Genomic DNA, 9,393 nt, shown 5'->3' on the forward strand with positions numbered 1-9,393 from the left:
CATCTACCTTCCCAGCAGAATGCTCTTTTCTCTTTGCTGTTGGGTTTCCTATCAATTTGTATTGTTCGAGTGGCTTCAACTTGTAAGATGACCAAATGTTCTACCGCTGCAGTTTTTGGAAGACAGTTGTTCACATCCTAGTTGGGTGGACCTCAACATTAGCAATGAAGAGCCAGGTTTCATAGAGTCACCAACTCACAGCACGGACGAGGTTGTCAGAGATCTCTGGAGATTGCTTAGTCCAACCCACCTGCTCAAAGTAGAGTCAATTAGATCCACTTGCACAGGGCTTTGCATCCAGTTGAATTTTGAACATCTCCAAGGATGGAGACTCCGCAAGTTTTGTGGACAACCTGTTCCAGTGTTTGATCAATTCCATACTTAAAAAAAATCCTTTTTCATTTTTTTGAAATGGAATTTCTTATGTTTCATTGCTTCTCATCCTGTCACTGGCTGACAATGAGACGATAGATACTAAGATATTAGATACTAAGCTTATTAAAAATTATTGTAGTTCTGCCCAAATACAACCAACCATCTTTTCAGAAAGGCATAGCCAAAAGCTTGAGAAAAATCTTGAGCAAAGTCTTATGAAAAGTCATACCTTTTCCCAAAAGTGAGTAAAAAACGATGAAGGATCCTAGAACATAAAATATCACTGAGGCTACCATACTATTGATAGACTTTAGTGTTTTAATCTGTATGCTCTAACGTCGACCCATGCAAGTAACCTGGACTGTTATAATGGTTTATAAAGAGAGGTAATATCTATCAGTTTTTTATGACCAAAGTCACATTGCATTTTGTATCCAGAAGCCGCTACCTTCAGTTCCTTCCAGAGACAAAAATAAACTCAAGGATTCAGAAAAAAAATGATTGAATGAATTTACCTTTGACTAAACGGACTCTCCAAGGCAAAAAATATTCATGAGTACAGAAGAAATATATGGACATTTCCAATAAAATCCACTGACACAAAGCTGAGAAGTATCCCCAAGAGAGGGAGAATCAGAATGTTGTGCAAGAAAGAAAATGTTCAACTTGCTTGAAACACTATGCAGTTTTGAGTCATATGTGCTTAAGAAAAATCAGCACAATCTGGTACACAGTCATGGTAATAAGATGAGAAGATGATAAATTACAGGAGCATCTAAATAGATTGTTTGGAAAAGGGCATAATTGTTATCTCTGGCTGTATCAAGAGAGTGACTGCCAGAGAGGGAAAAGAGCTAATTAAAATGAAGAATAGCATAAGGAGAAATGGCTATAAAGAAGCCATGACTAACTTAGGTTGGGCATTGGAAAGAGACCCATGGCCTTTGCGAGGGTCAAGAACAGAGAGCAGTCTGCAAGGTTTCAGGAAGTTGGGGCAAATAAATTTACCCCTTCTGCTACGGATTTTAAAAAGTTTGTGGATGGAATTTATGATATTCAACCTCTGTCGACAAGTGACTGGATGGGGTTACTCAGGGTGTTCTTCTGGTCCTGAAGCCTCAAAAGGTGTGAGATGACTTCATGACATATAACTTGAACTTGAAAGTGGTCTTCTGGTAAGAAACAGCAATTTAATATCTAGATGAGAAATTATGAATAAACATGAATAATCCTGAATTCAGAGAAATAGTCGGAAAAGACTTGCAAAATGCAGAAAGACTTTATTGCTGTCATCTCTTGTATCAGTCAGGATCCTATAGACTTTGATCCTGAGAGAGAATAAGGATGTAGAGGTAATTGTTTTGCTGCAAGAAATTATAGTAATTGAAGATTAGAGCTGGGCAAGATTTTTCAGATTAATAGATTTGTGCTAAATGCAGTGCTGAGCTCTCTGAAAATATTCAATAATAGGTTTTTCATGTTGAAAGATCATTATGGTCCCCAATTTAATTACATTTAATTTAAAACTAACAGCAGAAAAAACCCTTTAAAAGCGCAAATAAATCTATTATTATGCAGCAAATATAAAGCCTAACCTTTTTTTATGACATGACATTGTTAATTCTCCTCTCATGGTGTCATCTAAAAGTGTTTTAGTCGTGTTCTGTCTCCTATTATCTAGGTCATTAATGAAAGTATACAATGTGGTGTGCTACTCATGTGCTTAAAATTAATTGGGCACATAAATGTTTGCAAGACAGATTCCTTTGCAGTGCATCAGTCTCAGAGGTTTTGGCAATTTTATACTTTTTAAAGCAGTTGAAGCTTTTGGTTGTTTTTTGTTGTTTGTTTTTTTTTTTTTTTTTTAATAAAGCCATAAATTGCAAAACAGGCTTTTTAAACATTTCTGATATTCTCTTGTTCTGACCCATTTGAAAGACTATATAAATCTTATCTGCAAAGTTTGGAATTTCCCATTAATAATAATGAAGAAAGAGAAAAGAACAATAAATTGTTCAAGAAGAGCCTGGAATTTTTCACTGCGAGTTATCCAATAGAGTAGAGAACTGAACAAAGATATAAACATCAAACAAATGAAATTTTGATTGTCATTTATGAGGAGAAAACATCTGTAGTGGATATAACAAGCAATCTTGAATCTTAATATTCAGACTTTAATGAGTAAACAGATATTTCACCATCTTGTAAAACAATAGTATTATGAGCTCAATCTGGTTAGAACTACTCTGGTGCTTAAAGACAGGCTTAAGTGTTTTTCTGGATCAGGCCAGAATGGTCAGCACCCTGCCAGATTAATTCTTGGAAGAGTTTACAAAAAATAGTGAGAAAACTTCTTGTGCATAGCAAGAAATCCAAAACAGTGACCAAACTTAATCTGCATTGACAACAGGGTAAGCCAAGTTCTTGAAGAGAATGATCTGAGGTACAGAGCAGAGCGTCAAAGAAAAGATGATTTTTTTTTTTTTTTTTTTTTTTTAATGGCAAACGTTTTGTCCCCTGCGACACTTGAATGGATTCCAGGCCAAAGGAGGGTTCCAAAATTTTTTTGCATAAAAAACCAGGCTTGAAAACCCACTTCCATTTGCACAAGTGGGCGAGTGATCTCACTTGTGGTTGGGTCTGTGGGAAATGCTAATGTAAAGAAAATTGCCACTTTCTCTCATAAAACAGTGTGAAAAGCAGGGAGTGTGCCTAGATCTATGGAAACTGCTCAAAACTGGAAGAACTTTTAAATAACTTGCCTGACTTGCTGGCTTGATAATTCCTTTTCATCAGAAGGAAGAATTTGCATGTACCTTTGCAACATTTGCAATGTTTTCAAGAAAATGTTAGAGTTCTTCTAATTACCCTTCTTGCATTACAGCCCCCTTCTTTTTTCCCCACAGAACGGGTGTAATTGCCAGTTCTGCATTATTGCATGATGATGAGATCCTTCACCTTCATGCAACACTTCACCTTCTCCTCCCCTCCCTTCTTGTGGGGCCACTGAAGCTCTTGCAGCATGTGGTTTGTTGGACAATGGGATCCTCAATTAAATCCCGATTTACTGGTAGTTGGTGACTGTTCTAGATCCTTCTTCCTTCCACAATTCATCAGCCCAGTTATACTTGAATTAGTCTTTATTATGTATTTACTATCCAGCCACTCAGACAAATAGTAATTTCTCTTTGGTTTGGCTGTAGTGGGTCTGCTTGGGATGGAGTTAATTTTCATCACAGCAGCCTGTGTGGTGCTGTGCTTTGGATTTGTGGCTGAAACAGTGTTGGTAACACATCGGTGTTTATCTCTTGCTGAACAGTGCTTGTACAGCATCAAGGCTTTCCCCCCTCCCTCCCTTGTCCCTACCCCCAGTGAGCAGGCTGGGAGAAGGCAAGAGGTTGGCCGGGGGGGACACAGCTGGGACAGCTGACCGCCACTCACCAGAGGGATACCCCATCCCGTATGACATTGTCCTCAGCAATAAAAGCTGGGGAGAAGAAGGAGGAAGGGAGGATGTTCAAAGTTACAGCGTTTGTCTTCCCAGTTAACCATTGTGTGTGGAGAGACCCTGCTTCTGGGACAAGGCTGGACACCTGCTGGCCAATGGGAGGTAGTGAAGTAATTCCATATTTTGCTTTGCTTGCACATGCAACTTTTGCTTTCTCTGTTAAATTGTCATTATCCCAGTCCACAAGCTGCCTCACCTTCCTTCTACTTTTTCCCTGTCCCATGGGAGAGGGGAGCAAGGGAGTGGGTGGGTGGGTGTTTGGCTGCTGGCCAGGGATAACACATCGTATCGGTTAATTAAGTACTCAAGTTAAGTAGGAACCCTTTCTGTATAATCTTGGAAATTTATCAGTTGGATTGATCCTAAAAATATAATTCACCATAAAGTGCTTAAGATCCTAATTTTTTTTGTTGTTGTTGTTGTTGGTTTTCTCCTAGCTTTGTTCTATAATGTTTAAATTTCTTGTGCGTTTCCAAGTCTGTAGGAGAATGTTATGTTGGCAAAAACAGCAGCAACTTTACAGGCTCCAGCCTCAGTCACGTATTTCATGTTTTCGGAGTTCTTTCACTACCTACAGTACATCTGAAGACCTTGTCAGTTTGTATCCAATTTTACACATGTTTTTGCACTGTCTGGGTAGACGTTGGCCTACTTTACAAGAGGAGCTAGATGATTCTTGCCTTTGAAGTCTGGAAGCACTGCTGCAGAGATCAGCTATTAAAGGAAAGGAGGCACAGTGCCTGCCGTAACGGGGTTTCAGTCCTCATTGATCTCTTTAACGTTGCCAGAAAGCAAATAATCCCAATAACGTGACTGATCAGTTCAGGGTAGTCTTTAAAGCCGATCCACACTGACCAAAGCAGAGAGGTAAACTCAGTGGATTACGTTTATCCTGTATTGCCCTGCATTTACTCAGCTCTGAATAGTACAGTGCTTACCTCTCAGGTTAATGAATATTGAGGCACTTACATAGGTAAGCCTCTAACACTTAATTAGCATGCCTTATATGAACTTGAAGTAAATGTCCATTGAGAAGCCAAAAATAATAAAATTATCTATAATTCTTTAACTTCCTTGAAACCAGTGGTTACCAGAAAAGCCAAATATTAGTAATTTGTTGCACAGTATTGTATAAGACACTGGAATTGTTAACTTGTTTAAATGCATAAATAGCTATTCTGCCTGTGATGATTCAGTTGTTGCAGACAGCCATCAATAATCAAGGAAACACCAATAATAAATCCTCATGAACAAAGACATAATTCTGACCCTAGTAGAGTCAATAATTTATTAATTTAAATAATTGAAACAATTTAAATACGGCGAGACTTTAGTTTAAGGGCATAACATAAGCAAACCTTCCTTTTGGCTACCAGCTGTGGATCAAACATAACTGTTAATATTAATTCTTTGAACAAGCATTGTGTGGTGCAACTAAACATAACAGAGTGCCTTGCCATATTATGGTCTGCCAACTTTCTCATCATATTTTGACATACGTATGGAGCTTGTTAGATGAATGGTCTGAAAATTCTGGAAGTTTTATCTTACTTTTCCTGAACTGTTTTATTTTTGCGGTACATCTCACTGAAACTTCTATGAGAGTTCACTTCCATCATTCTGTAATAAAAAATAATGTACCTTTTAATGATAGTTGACATTTTAGGTCTGTATAACGAGAGAGTTAGTGGAGGCTACCAGCTATAAAGGGGCTGCAAACCCTGAGGATCAGCGGCACTTACTTGAAAAATACCTGCACTACCAAAACTATTGACAATAATTTAGGGATGGCAATGAGAACGTAACCTTTGATACAATCTGTTCACTATTTTGACTATTTTAACACGTGAGATCCAGAGGATGTAAATATTCCTTCCTATTACAGCCTACTTTTTATTCAATTTTGAGATGCCTGGCAAGTATGCTTGTCTTTCCCCACTCTGTTTTCTCAGGGAGTGTAAATCTGACAGAGGCCAATGCACTGAAGGAGAAACAGAAGTGTTCTGGTTGTCCTTTTATTCAGTAAATGAAAGTGGGTCCAGAGGAGGGCCATGAAGATGATGAGAGGACTGGAGCACCTCTGCTATGAAGACAGGCTGAGAGAGTGGGGTTGTTCAGCCTGGAGAAGGCTCTGGGGAGACCTTATAGCAGCCTTCCAGTACCTGAAGGGGGCTACAAGAAGGCTGGAGAGGGACTTTTTACAAGGGCATGTACTGATAGGACAAGGGGTAACAGCTTCAAACTGGAAGAGGGTATATTTAGATTAGATATTAGGAATAAATTCTTCACTATGAGGGTGGGGAGGCACTGGAACAGGTTGCCCAGGGAAGTTGTGGATGCTCCATCCCTAGATGTGTTCAAGGCCAGGCTGGATGGGGCTTCAAGCAATCTGGTCTAGTGGGACGTGTCCCTGCCCATGGCAGGGGGGTTGATCTAGATGATCTTCAAGGTCCCTTCCAGCCTAAACCATTCTATGATTCTATGGAATGCATCATAAACTTCAATAGACACTGCCTTATTACTGTGTCCCATCTCTGATCTTGAAGAGCCACTCCAAGCAGTGAACTAATCATGCTTGAGGTGCAGTTCATTTGCCCCAACATGCTACTTGAGATGCCCATGTGGCATTAGACTGACACCTCAGAAAGGCATGGATCTCCTCTCACTCCTAAGTGTGCATCTGCCAGTGCCACGTGGGTGTTTCAGATACTCCAGGCCATCTCAGGTGTGTAAGTTTAGGCAACAGACTTGAACACTAAGAGCTTGCACACTAGTACTGGCCATAGCAATAGCTAAACTTCTAGCATTACAAAACAGTGTCTTTTCTGTGCGATGTAAGTGCTGGGGAATAACATGAAGGGTAGGATCAATCCTCTGTAATTTGGGGGTTAGAATTAAGCTTTAAATTCAGAGCCATATTTCAAATTCAGAGTCTAAACTTAAATATATGTCAGTATTTATGCGTCTGCATGTGAGTTGGATATCTGAGATCCCCTGGGACTTAGTGAAGATGTAGGTAACTATTCAATTCACTACGTAAAGGTTCCTGATGCCTGTGGCCTGCAGCACCTGAGATGGCCATCTGGAGCAGCATGTACAATAGACCCATCCGAATGCCAGACAAGACATTATAAGATTTATGAAATGACATGGGACTCCTTTGTATTGACAACTGCCATCAAGCCATAGAGCTAGGCGAGACAAATCACACCTTCAGTTCCTATGGAAAGAACATTTAACACGAAAGAGAATTGTTATGGCCTGCAGTCCAAAAGAGTTGGCTAAGACTACCTTTCCATTTTACACAAGCTAAAGAAAAAATGTCAAATGGTAATAACCAGCAGCCAAAAATTACTTAGTTTATATTCTTAGCTCTCCTCAGTGCTGGTGAAATGATCCTGGGTTTTGGGGGTTTTTTTTGGTTGGTTGGTTTTGGGATTTTTTTTTAAAGAATGTGGCATTTAATTATATATCAGCATTTTACAATAACTTCTCCCATTACTGTTACATTTGTACAGTCCCTTCAGGATTTGGTTTCTTCAGCAAAAATATATCTCTCTTTTGCAGCAGCAAGTGGGTGAGTTGCCTTAGATTACCTTTTGAATGCTGACTCAATCTATTTGCTGTTACTCGTTATGTGCTTGATAATCACCATAACAGACATAAATATAGTAGGTCTGTATTCTCAGGAACTTCGAATATACAAGGCTAAGGTTATAGAAACAAGATTGTGTGGCTGCTTAGTTAGCACAGCTCCAGGCAGGTCATCTACAGAAATCCAACAAGATGTTGCACTGCAAAATATGGCATACTGCTTATTATGCCAAGATTTACTACTTTTTTTAAAGAAAAAACAATAGTGTGATTTTAAAAAACTCATTGTAAAGTTAAATAAAAGCTGCATTCTCTGACTCCATCAATCTTAATAGTTTCTCTTAGCTTCTGCTCATCACATAATCTGGAAGTATCGACAAGCATCTTAAAACCCAAGTTCTATTAAAGCATGCATCTTTGCAGAGGAACATAATCTTGTTAGGTTTAAATCAGTAGTATCGTAAGACCTTTTTTTTCTTTTCCACAACTATGGGAAGAGATTAGAAACTCGGGTACAGAGACAGAACAGTTTTGTGCTGTTTCTAACATCTCTAGAAGCAGCCAAGTGCATAAACAAACTTTTCTGAGTAGGAGCAAGTAGCAATGACTCTTTACTACAGGTTCTGCTTTTTACTTTGTAGATATCTATAACGTATTACTTTTACCTTGTTAAACTATATTTTGTAAAGATTCTGCTCTGACTCATTGACATTGACTTATCCTAATATATTTAATAACCTTCTGATACTCTGCAGCTTCCTTGAGGGAGGCAGAATTCTTACCTGCTTTAGAAAAAAGGTTATCAAGAAGATTGTCATGGCTACTGTGGGTTTATTAAAATATCAATGCTTGACATAAATGTTACAGAGTTGTCTGAAATAGCAAAATACAAAAAAATATTTAAAGAAGCCATAGATCCTTCCAGCTGAATGCTAGGGCATCCTGACCGCAGCTCTGGAACTACAAGAAACAAGTCATAAACCTCTGAACCTTGGAATTAAGAAATCTGGCACCAAAAGGCAAAACCTATCTGTTCATCCATAGTTAATAGTTGCGCCTTTTTCACAATTGTATATGCAGAAGCAAAACACTTTTTATTGAATAAACACTGCTTACCTCATGCAAAAACAACTGATGCTATTGGAAAAGTGTGAAGGACATTGAGGAATAAAATGATCGTCACACAGAAAATAAATGCGTAAGAGGCAACCAGATCCCCAGTGCTTTGACCAGTAGGCTTCATTTCATTTGTTGCCTCATTCCACGCTCTTTAATGCTAATGTGTGTGTACAATGGAGTTTGAGGTACAACGGAGAGCCTAAAAAAAACAGACAGAGAAGGAAATGGAAAATAAAAGAAACTAGACAAAAATTAACATGAAGGAAAATAAAACTGAATAAATAGTGCTAACAGGAAAGGAAGAAAAGTAGGAATCAGGAGGGAGAAAATTCACATTGAATTGTGCATAAGGGTAAAGAAGATGGTGGAAAGTGGAATCAACAAAAAGAAAAGAGTAAACTAGATAATGAGAAAATGGGCAGATTTTCATTTTCTAGGGTGTAAGGGAGAAAAAAACCCAACATGTAAAGCAAAAATTAGGTAGGGTACCATTAAAAAGGAAATGGAATATCAATACAAAAGGGTAGAGAATAATTGAGCAAAAGCACTAGAACTAGAATCTGCTTGAGGACCTGCAAGTAGATGGAAATTGAACAGACAAGTGTATCAAATGGCCAAAATATCCGAAGGGGACCACACTTGCTAAGTATCGGTCCTTTCTGTTGGTGCAGTCATCCTTGCTCCTACATGAGAAGTTTCAGATGTACCACCTTGCAGTTCTTCCTCCTTGTTACCAGAGGCTTTATCCAAATAATTTGCCCGTGTTTTGTCCTGCCAGTAAGACAGTCAGGTTTCAG

This window comes from Numenius arquata, chromosome 9 (genome assembly GCF_964106895.1).
Source record: "Numenius arquata chromosome 9, bNumArq3.hap1.1, whole genome shotgun sequence".
In the NCBI taxonomy this organism is placed as follows: Eukaryota; Metazoa; Chordata; class Aves; order Charadriiformes; family Scolopacidae; genus Numenius; species Numenius arquata.